The sequence below is a fragment of the Protopterus annectens genome, chromosome 9.part0 (assembly GCF_019279795.1).
Source record: "Protopterus annectens isolate FY-2018-M chromosome 9.part0, PAN1.0, whole genome shotgun sequence".
Taxonomy (NCBI): Eukaryota; Metazoa; Chordata; order Ceratodontiformes; family Protopteridae; genus Protopterus; species Protopterus annectens.
In genome coordinates this window covers 909308697-909320910 of record NC_056743.1, presented here as the reverse complement: position 1 = coordinate 909320910, position 12214 = coordinate 909308697, and the positions used below count along the sequence as shown (strand labels likewise).

General features: G+C 35.9%; 1 protein-coding gene across 2 annotated transcripts in view; it reads left to right on the top strand.

Moving 5' to 3' along the window:
- The window catches only part of ZBTB39 (zinc finger and BTB domain containing 39), a 614376-nt gene that overhangs the window by 348707 nt on the left and 253455 nt on the right, over nt 1–12214 (top strand). The window lies entirely within an intron of this gene.

The following is a 12214-nucleotide window of genomic DNA, read 5'->3' as shown; positions in this document are numbered from 1 at the left end:
TAAATTATGTTTTATTAGATCATGGTGTAACCAAAATAAGAGCATTTCCAGTGAAGAAACAATATCTATGATGAATATGCAGATAAATTTTATCATATTTTATTTTTAATATGCTGATAATGGTTTAATATATGTGACCAGTTAGCCATTAAATGAATTTTGCATCTCTAAAATTCAGTATTAGTTTCATTTTTCGTTTTTGCAAATTTGTAATGTGTAAAATGTGTAATATGGTGTGAAGTTTTGGTCAAAAATTCAAGAATTGTTTAAGACTTTGTGGAATGATACTTTCATTTTAGAGAAATAAATGATACTATTCAATATTCTAGACACAACAAATATTAAAAAAAGACTATTCATATCTAACTTGGACAATACTTGCAGTGGCTAGAAAAACTATAACATGGAACTGGAAGACTCCAACTGAAACAAAATTTGAAGACTTCCTACATCTGTTAAAACACAAAGCAATCAAAGAAACTGCAATAAAGGAGAGAAGAATCTACCTCAACAAACTAAAGAACAACCCTTGGTTGAAGGTTATGCCAATTATAGACTAATTTTCTCCAACTAGTTAAATTATGTTATTCATTTCTAGATTTGTAATTTTGTCTTGAATTATTTTCATAAATTTGATCCCAGGTTTCTTTGTGTATATTGTATATAGTTTCATTCCAGTTTCTTTTTCTTCTCTATATTTTAAGTTTAATTATGCATTATATTAATATTTCATTCTATTAAATTTTGTTACAACTTTTTTAAAAAGTAATAAAATACTTTAAGATAATGTTTTAATGATTCTATTTTCATAAAGCTCCGTGCTTAGATAAATATGATATTGTACTAAATTTATGTGATATGTCACTAAAGGAGATCAGATAGCACCCCCCCCCCCCCAGAATTACTGATCCAGCCCATAGAATTTGTAACCAGTATGAGAAGTCACACAATAATCCAGTATATTTTTCAAAAGGGGAATACAGCGATCCTACCATTAAACAGTTGTTATTAAGTGCTATCAATACAACTTGGCCTCATAGCCCCTTATATATAGAATTAAGTTGAAAGAAGGAATTTTCTTTCCTTAAGATCAGAAAGCTAGCTGAGAATGTGAAGAGATTATTGTACATTAAGTACTTTATCAATTTATACCTGTCTTGCATGTCTAAAATGTGTCTGTCCCCTAGATGAATTTCTGAAAGCAACACCAAATCCTCACGTCTCTTTTTTATAGCATCAAAAATCTTCCTTTGCTTTGACTAGGCATTCATGCCATTTAAGCTGATTGGCAACATATCAAACTGTATTTCTAAGTATCTGTAACTTAATTAACATATTAACAAATTATTTTCACAAAGCCGTTACCTGGATCCATCTAACTTCTTCATCACCAGATAAATAATTCAAATCTTATTTTCAAACTTACAGAACAGCATTGAAAAGAAGAAATAAATAAGAAAATGTGCCCTTGAAATTTGGTCCATAGGAGAATATGCAAGATGGCTGGACCTCTGGTGATGGGGAACAAATGGGCCAACTGACTGAGAGGAGGGTGGTGATTAACAGTGAGTTAAACTAAGACAAAATAAATGAATATGACTATGTAGTGTTTGCATTCAGATACATATCTGTGTGGAAAAATAGATCCCATATAATACCTGAAAAGCAATATCAGTGAAAATATATGCCGAACTGGAGAACTAGGTGACTGGCAGCTAAAATTCATGAGGTTAAATATTTAAGGTGCAGAAAGTACTATAATCACTATTTTATAATTTATTTTTCAAATGAAGTATTGCTTACATGCTATGTAGAAATATACTTTAAATTATCAGTTTAGTGATATTTTCTCTAAATGCATCACTATCTATTACATTTTGGTAACATCCAAAATTTCATCTAGATTTTTATAGTTCTTTTTTCCAACTCTTGTTTAAAGTAAGATACCCAGGACTTGAAAAACAAACAAGTTTGGATTCGGCAACCCGAACTGAACTAAACAAACTGAAAAAGTGACTGAAGCGAAAGATGGAAGGACCACAATGGCAAATGATGAATTAAGCTTTCTTCCACTTTATTAAATCGTGGACTTCTTCAGAAAACCAGGATGCCTCCCTACATCCTGGTTTTATTTACAAAAACAGGAAATGATGTAAAAATCATGTCATTCATGCGTATACATAAAAATTAACTCAGTTATAAAACATTATAACCCAATGATATCATTGTTGTAACATATATTTGTCATCAAATTTAACAATACTTTAAAAATACTTGGTTAAAATCCATTTTTGTTTTTTGTTTTTCATGTTTTATATGTATTTTTGTCTCTTTTTCTTGATTTTTTGTTTTTTAGTATTATGTTGTATGTTATTTGTTTTATTACAGCAAATTCCATTCTATTATTCTTTATCTTGAGTTTCCTAAAGCCCGACTCAATTGCGCAACTATCTCTATTATATATCATATGTTAATTGTATTTTTATACTCCAATACCAATAAAATATCTATCTGGTGCTAATGAGAACCGAAACTAGATGTCACGTCATTGTGAAAATTCAATGGTTCACTATCTAATGAAACCCAATGTGACAGAACAAAGTCCGTCGCTTGAACTTCATTGTGTCACAGCAAAAAAAATTATGATCTCACCAGAGCCCCTGCTACGATCCAAAATGTGCACTAACCCCTGGATAATCCTTGGAGATTTGCACTCCTAGAAACCCCTAGGTGTACACAAATGTAGGTGTTATATTTCATTAATTCAAGTTTTATAAACATGCTCATGTAGACATGTTCTTAATTTCTATTGTTTAGAAAACATTTGATGTTTATCCCCTCATTTAATCCAGGGGGTCCATCCGCCCCTAAGCATAACTGCCATATGGACTCTTTCTGCTCTAACTTGTTGTTGAGATCACCCTTGAGTAGGCTTTTTTCTACGTGGTCCAAAACAAAAAACTCAAACTTCTTAAAATCCACACACTCTGATGAGTGTCTGGCCAGAGCATTGTTCATGTCTCTGTTTTTGATGGCCAGATTGTGTTCATAAATCCTACGTTTGAGCATTCTTTTTGTTTTCCCCACGTAGTAGCTGTCACAGGTACAACACATGGCTACATAGACCACGTATTCACTATTACAGTTGTGATACCTATGAGCCCAAAAGGTCTTTTTAGTATGTCCGATTGTGACAAAAGAGGTATTGGTGACAAACCTACACTGTCTACAGTTTTGGCAACCAAAGGTTCCTTTCTTTTTACTGATGTCCCTATTCCTTACCTCTCTCTTGGTGTGATCTAACTCTAACATGCTCTTTATGTTTACAACATTTTTGTATGTAAAGCATGGTCTTATGCCTACACAAGCCATAAGGTCCCTGTTACCTAAAATAATGCCCCAATTGTTCTCTATGATACTTCTGATGTTATTTAGTTCATTAGTGATTGGAAGCGGAAATGCTAGATGAAAATCTAAATCTGAAGTATCATCTCTAGGGGCAGTGACGCCTATTGTCATTTCCTCCATATATCTCCCACTGTTATATGACAAAATAGGCCTTGCTACACCATCACGTAGTCCTCTGACTTCATTTTCAATTTTCTTCAACATGTGTTTTTTGTACCCTCTGGCCAAGAATAGATTCCTTAACTGTATTAACTCTTCATGATAAATGTTATCATCTGATGTTAATCTACTGAGTCTTATAATCTGACCCTTTATGACATTTCTTTTCATGTGGGCAGGGTGTAAACTCTCTTTATGTAAATATTGGTTGGTAAAACAAGGCTTTCTATAGATTCTACTATGTAATATGTTGTCTGTAGAATCTATATACAGTGTGACATCTAAATAATTGATATTTTTACCATATCCACTGTGTTTGAAAACCAAAAAACTAGTTGTTCTATTTAAATCTTGAACCATAGTCTCAAATTCGGTTTTATCTCCTGCCCACACAAAAACTAGATCGTCTATATATCTACCATAAAACAGAGCTTTACCAAAAAGAGAATGTCTTTTGAGATGTTCTTGCTCCCAATCTGCCATAACTATGTTGGCAAACGCCGGAGCTACTCTAGCCCCCATCGCTACACCAGAGATCTGTTGATAGATCTTGTTGTTGAATTCAAAGAAATTGTTATGTAACACTATTTCCATCAAAGAACAGATCGTGTTAATTTTAGAATTCTGTAATTCAGTGTTATGTGTCAAGTAGTTCCTCAGATGTTCTATACCACAGTCCTGATCTATACTAGTGTAAAGACTTTTGACGTCTAGTGTTGCAAAGTGAATTCCTTCAAGTGAAATGTTAGACCTTCCTAAACTCTCTAGCAAATGCCACGAGTCTCTAATATAGAACTCGGACTTTTGTGCTATTCTGTTCAATATATCATCCAACCAAATAGACAAACTTTCAGTTTTTGAATTCCTAGCTGATATGATGGGCCTAAATGTTACTTCTCCATCATCATTATGTAATTTAGGAATTCCAAAGAAATTGCCCAATCTTGGTTGTTCTACCATCAAAAAGTCATAGTCTAGGTTGTCTATTTCACCTTGGCATAACATGTCAAAAAGGTGGGTATCTACCCTCCTATATTTGTTTAAGACAAAGTCAATACTGACATCTTTGTAGAAATTGGTGTCATTAAGCATAGCGGAAATACCTTCATTATAATCTACCTTGTTCATGATGACTAGTTTACCCCCCTTGTCCGCCTTCATTACTCTGATGTCAGGAGAACTGCTTATGCTTAGGGGCGGATGGACCCCCTGGATTAAATGAGGGGATAAACATCAAATGTTTTCTAAACAATAGAAATTAAGAACATGTCTACATGAGCATGTTTATAAAACTTGAATTAAGGAAATATAACACCCACATTTGTGTACACCTAGGGGTTTCTAGGAGTGCAAATCTCCAAGGATTATCCAGGGGTTAGTGCACATTTTGGATCGTAGCAGGGGCTCTGGTGAGATCATAATTTTTTTTGCTGTGACACAATGAAGTTCAAGCGACGGACTTTGTTCTGTCACATTGGGTTTCATTAGATAGTGAACCATTGAATTTTCACAATGACGTGACATCTAGTTTCGGTTCTCATTAGCACCAGATAGATATTTTATTGGTATTGGAGTATAAAAATACAATTAACATATGATATATAATAGAGATAGTTGCGCAATTGAGTCGGGCTTTAGGAAACTCAAGATAAAGAATAATAGAATGGAATTTGCTGTAACAAAACAAATAACATACAACATAATACTAAAAACAAAAATCAAGAAAAGAGACAAAATACATATAAAACATGAAACACAAAAAACAAAAATGGATTTTAACCAAGTATTTTTAAAGTATTGTTAAATTTGATGACAAATATATGTTACAACAATGATATCATTGGGTTATAATGTTTTATAACTGAGTTAATTTTTATGTATACGCATGAATGACATGATTTTTACATCATTTCCTGTTTTTGTAAATAAAACCAGGATGTAGGGAGGCATCCTGGTTTTCTGAAGAAGTCCACGATTTAATAAAGTGGAAGAAAGCTTAATTCATCATTTGCCATTGTGGTCCTTCCATCTTTCGCTTCAGTCACTTTTTCAGTTTGTTTAGTTTCAGTTTGGGTTGCCGAATCCACACTTGTTTGTTTTTGTGTTTCAAGACTGAGTGAAGACGTAGGGATGACTGCAGAGGTTTCCTCCCAGGATCCGCTACTAAATGTATCCATCCATTGTTGCTGAAGAGGATCTGATTAAAACTATCACGGAGATAGTTTACAAGTGTTTAAACCGGAACACAGTAACGGTTACTAACAAAACAGCCGGTGGAGCTTCAAACATCAAAGCGAGTGTTTTTTCCGATGTGGCGGACAACGCTGATAACGTTGGAAATGATATTATTGGTTCAAACATTGTTGGGGACAGAAATAACATTTCAAATAGATCGGAGTATGCTGGAAATGTATGGGGTTTTGTCATGAAACCACAGGCGAATCCTTTCTCTGACATTCGTAGGTTGAATAAAGTGCCATCAGTAAGTAACACCAATTCCTTTCAAGATTGTAAAAAAATGGTTTTTGATCTTGAACGTTTGGTAGCTAGGCATGCAACTTTAAGTTTGGAAATCCAATATTTAACTGAATGTATTGCTCGCAATATAGTGCCTAAGGGCCTTAGGACAGCCAAGTATCCAAATTGTGTTAGTCCAGGGGGCATCAGTATGATGCGGATTTTGTTGGAGCATTATGAAGGAGAAGTTAAAAGTTTACTGGAGAAAATGAAATCCCTTGACAATGACATCAAACAGTGTAGTTGTTTCAATGACTGTGTTTCTCTTTATAATAGCATCGAAGCCAAGACCAACAGGCTTAGAGCAACTATTATACTAAGGAAACAAAATAAGCTTAGGAGAGACATAACAGCCTATGAGGCTAACCAAGCTTATATTTGTTCATATAATGAGAGTAATGATGTGAACAACAAGGGTTCACATATAGATACAACAGTAACTAATGGGTCAAACATTAGAGAACCTTTGACAAGGGTAACATCTACAGATCAGGTCACAGATTTTGCATCAGTGGCTATTACAGACAGTATTACCAGCAAAGGTCAGCAGCAACAACAACATGTGGTACACATTGGTGGTGTATCTACTAATGACAATGTTGAATCTGCCAATACCGAAGCTATTGCTTCTGAGGTGGTAAATTGTAATAACAACAAAAAGTCTGGTCCTTTTCAACAACAGAGGACACAGCCAAAGAGGACTACCAGGTGGTACAATTCCACCCAATACAGGGCGAAACCAAAAGGAAAGGCAGAAAGAAGTGATGAATACACCACACAGTGATGAAACATACCACATTAATGTTGTAAATTTAAGTGATTGTTCTTTAACTGATGCATGTATAGATGTGTTAAGAAAGGGATTTAATTTCATTCCGGCGAACAACACTAGAATTGGCAATTTACTTGTTGACTTTAGACTATACATGCGTAAATTAAATCTGAGATACATCTTACAAGATGTTCAAGCCAAAGGTTCAGTGTGTGGAGGGAGATTAAAACGTCCAAGTACATTCAATCCTGCTTTAGTAAACACCTTACAGGTCTTTCAAAAAACATGTGAATTGGAGTTCAGAAAAATGGAGGTCAAAACATCAGAAGACAATTTAACCAATTCAGAGCGTGATGCTCTGATCTATATGACTAGTTCTCCTGACATCAGAGTAATGAAGGCGGACAAGGGGGGTAAGCTAGTCATTATGAATAAGGTAGATTATAATGAAGGTATTTCCGCTATGCTTAATGACACCAATTTCTACAAAGATGTCAGTATTGACTTTGTCTTAAACAAATATAGGAGGGTAGATACCCACCTTTTTGACATGTTATGCCAAGGTGAAATAGACAACCTAGACTATGACTTTTTGATGGTAGAACAACCAAGATTGGGCAATTTCTTTGGAATTCCTAAATTACATAATGATGATGGAGAAGTAACATTTAGGCCCATCATATCAGCTAGGAATTCAAAAACTGAAAGTTTGTCTATTTGGTTGGATGATATATTGAACAGAATAATATTAGAGACTCGTGGCATTTGCTAGAGAGTTTAGGAAGGTCTAACATTTCACTTGAAGGAATTCACTTTGCAACACTAGACGTCAAAAGTCTTTACACTAGTATAGATCAGGACTGTGGTATAGAACATCTGAGGAACTACTTGACACATAACACTGAATTACAGAATTCTAAAATTAACACGATCTGTTCTTTGATGGAAATAGTGTTACATAACAATTTCTTTGAATTCAACAACAAGATCTATCAACAGATCTCTGGTGTAGCGATGGGGCAACATAGTTATGGCAGATTGGGAGCAAGAACATCTCAAAAGACATTCTCTTTTTGGTAAAGCTCTGTTTTATGGTAGATATATAGACGATCTATTTTTTGTGGCAGGAGATAAAAGACTATGGTTCAAGATTTAAATAGAACAACTAGTTTTTGGTTTTCAAACACAGTGGATATGGTAAAATATCAATTATTTAGATGTCACACTGTATATAGATTCTACAGATAACATATTACATAGTAGAATCTATAGAAAGCCTTGTTTTACCAACCAATATTTACATAAAGAGAGTTTTGAAAAATAAAGGGTCAGAGAAATGTTATCAAGTCAGTTCAGTAGATTCACATCAGATGATAACATTTGTCAATAAGAGTCAATACAGAAAAGGAATCTATTCATGGTTAGAGGGTAAAAAAAACACAAAGAAAAGAAAATTTGATGAAGTCAGAGAGAGTGCAGATGGTTGTAGCAAGGGCCTATTTACATATATATAACAGTGATATATATATGAATGACAATACAATACTGCTGCCCCTAGAGATGATTTCAGATTTAGATTTTTTCATCTAGCATTTCCCCCGCCAATCAAAATGAACTAAATATAACATCAGAAATCATAGAGAACAATTGGGGCATCATTTTAGGTAACAGGTTGTGTAGGCATAAGACCATACAAAATAGTTAAAAACATAAAGAGCATGTTAGCAGATCACCACCAAGAGAGAGGTAAGGAATAGGGACATCAGTAAAAAGAAAAAAACCTTTGGTTGCCAAAAACTGTGACAGTGTAGGTTGTCACCAATACCTATTTTGTCACAATCGACATATACTAAAAAGACCTTTGGGCTCATAGGTATCACAACTGTAATACACTCACTGTGGATTTTATTTAAGTTGAGTTTTTTTTTTTGTTTGGACCACGAAAAAGCCAACAAGTTAGAGCAGAAGAGTCCATATGGCAGTTATGCTTAGGGGCTGATGGACCCCTGGATTAAATGAGGGATAAACATCAAATTTTTTCTAAACAATAGAAATTAAGAACATGTCTACATGAGCATGTTTGAATTAAGGAAATATAACACCCACATTTGAGGGGTTAGTGCACATGAAGTTCAAGCGACGGACTTTGTTCTGTCACATTGGGTTTCATTAGATAGTGAACCATTGATTTTCACAATGACGTGACATCAGTTGCGCAATTGAGTGGGGCTTTAGGAAACTCAAGATAAAGAATAATAGAATGGAATTTGCTGTAATAAAACAAATAACATACAACATAAGAAAAAGAGACAAAACACATATAAAACATGAAAAACAAAAAACAAAATGGATTTAAAGTATTGTTAAATTTGATGACAAATATATGTTACAACAATGATATCATTGGGTTATAATGTTTTATAACTGAGTTAATTTTATGTATCATGAATGACATGATTTTTACATCATTTCTGTTTTTGTAAATAAAACCAGGATGGGAGGCATCCTGGTTTTCTGAAGAAGTCCACGATTTAATAAAGTGGAAGAAAGCTTAATTCATCATTCAGTCACTTTTTCAGTTTGTTTAATACCCAGGACTTGCTTACTGCTGTTTCCATCTTCCATAGAGGGATAAAGGTAGACAGCAGGCCATAGCTGCCATCACCATTCATGCTGATGACTGTTTTTTTTTTTTTTTTTTTTAAACCCTGACATACTATGCTTTATCCATAGTGGAATTATATGATAGCGCAAAAGGTGGGCTTCTTTGACTGTGTACATCTGCTGGCAACTTTGCGCATTGGTTGCGTGCCTGACACAAGCTCTCTTTTATCCACATGAAGGCATCTAGGAGGTATAAAAACCCATAAGAGCAGAACAGGCATCTTACTACACTGATCCTCTTCCCCAGATATCGCTTATGCACCCAGACCGCTAGTCAGTTCTGGATCATGAGCACACACATTTAAGTTCTCTCCCTGAGCAAAAAGGTCAGCTCTGCCTCTGCATACCTGATGATAATAGGATTGGTTTTAACAGAATTACACTGTTATTCAGATTGTAACCATTGCTGTTGTGAAGCCATACCACTGGCCCAGTAATCAAAGAGCCTCAGTCCTTATCACTGCCACCAATGGGGGACGTACACTGGGAGGATAACAGGTATATACACACACACACACACACACACACACACACACACACACACACACAGTATTTCCAGATCCACCTCTCTGCATCAAGTACAGTTTCCCTTAAGAACACACAGAGACCACAGCCAGTCTGGGACTGGTTTCTCCCCCTTTCTTCAGATCCCCAGTAAGACTCCCCACTGGTACAGCTGTAGAGTTGAGATCTCAGCTCAGTAGTCAAGCCAAGACCACCAGCACCCTCTCTGTCTAACCAGTGCTCCGTGTCCCTGCCCAAGTAGCTGGCACACACATTCTTTGAGGTTTGGTTTACACACACACACACACACACACACACACACACACACACACACACCTGGGAAGGGCTGGCACAGGTTTACTAGCTATGCCCCCTTTTGCCCAGACTATCAGGTAGTTATCACTGCCACTAGCCAAGCCTTTATCAGCTGCTTTAAGGCCCTTAACAAAGTGTGTCCGATCTTACTGTTTAATACTAATATTAATACAAATAGTACTTTGACCAAGAACAAGGCTATTAGGAGTGTCCCATACAGTGTTACCAAATAAATATGCAAGTTCTCCCAAAACTTAAATATGTCTCACAAAGATCAGCCACAATGAAAGGTTTAAATATATTTAGTAAATAATAAACAAACAAGACAATGCTAAATATATATTCACAGTGACATCAGAGTTCAAAACCACAGGAAATATTTAAAACAACATTGCAGGACAGTCTCCAATAAATAAAGAAATATGTAAACTGAGCTTGGCTATATTCCTGACTATATCTAAGAGAGTTATACTGTAACCAAAGAACTTACTACAGAGCAAGGCAGATGTGATGAATGGATCTTGTTGTCAGGTCCAAGACAGAATACAGAATGCTTTGTCTCTCTAAGAGACTTCTTAAATTAATATCTCAAATGTTACTGCTGGGATAGCTTGCAGAATGACATTATTTCTTGTTATCTGACTCTATTGCAGGTGAAACCCCCACTGCTAGAAGCTAGCAGTATTTAGCATGTACCTGTGAAAATACATGGACCTCAGATCTTTGGCAGAGGCTGGAAGTCTTAACACAAATAAATACTTCAAAGACAATACTGAAAGTTTCCTTGTACAGACATCGTGTCTGCTTGCTGCATTGAAACTGAAAGATATCATCTTTCATTGTGCAGCCCTAAAGTAATTTAATTTCAGATATTTTTCTAAAATTTACTAGACTTCGGAATACATTTAAACATTTACAGTAGTGCAGGTCCATTTCTGTTCTTTTCCAGTAGGATATACTGTGGTTACATTTCAAACTGCACTTTGCAAATACCTTCAAGCAGTTTGATATGCACATGACATACAGTTCTAATATATTTGTAACACAAGCATCTTATATACATCATGTGGATATTCACAAATATATACTTTTTTACAAAATTCCAGATAGCTGTGCTGGTAGTATCTCCCTTTGTCCCACTTCTACCGCCCCTTGAAGACTCAAGCTATTTTTTCAAGTGACTCTTGAGAAATGCTGCTTGAGAGGGATGAGCCTTCCTGGGAATACATTACCCCATACCCTGTCTTGAGATCCCAGCTGCCTTGGCATTGCTGAACCCAGTACAGTGCTGTACTGTCATATCATATCATATCATATCATATCCCTGCAACCCTATGCTCCACCGTAGTAATTTGGGATTTTGCTAGTTGACTCCCCTGTAGCCATAGATCCCCCTCAGACTCCCTGCCTTCTACTGCAAACACTTAGCACCAGGACCTGTCTGTCATGGCTAGGTGTTATCATGTTAACATAGTACAGTTTGTGACCCTGCCTCCTATCTAGCAGTTCTACTATGTAGTTAACATCACTGACCTTCCTTACGACTTTGATGGGTCCCTCCCAAGCTGGCTGCAGCATGCTGTGTCTGACAGGAATGAGAACCATAACCTGCTGCCCTACAGCATATTCTCTGATTCGAGCATTCCTGTCATACCAGACCTTTTTCTGCTGTTAGGCTTCTGCCAGGTTCTCTTGGGCCAAGCATATGAGTTCCCTGAGCCTTTTCCTAAGCTTAAGGACATATGTCACAACAGATGTCTTGTGGGATTCACTCTCACCCTCCCACTCATCACAAATGAAATTTAGAGGTCCCCTCACCCTATGCCCATACAAAAACTCAGAAGGTGAAAAAACTCTGGATTCCTGGGGCAACTC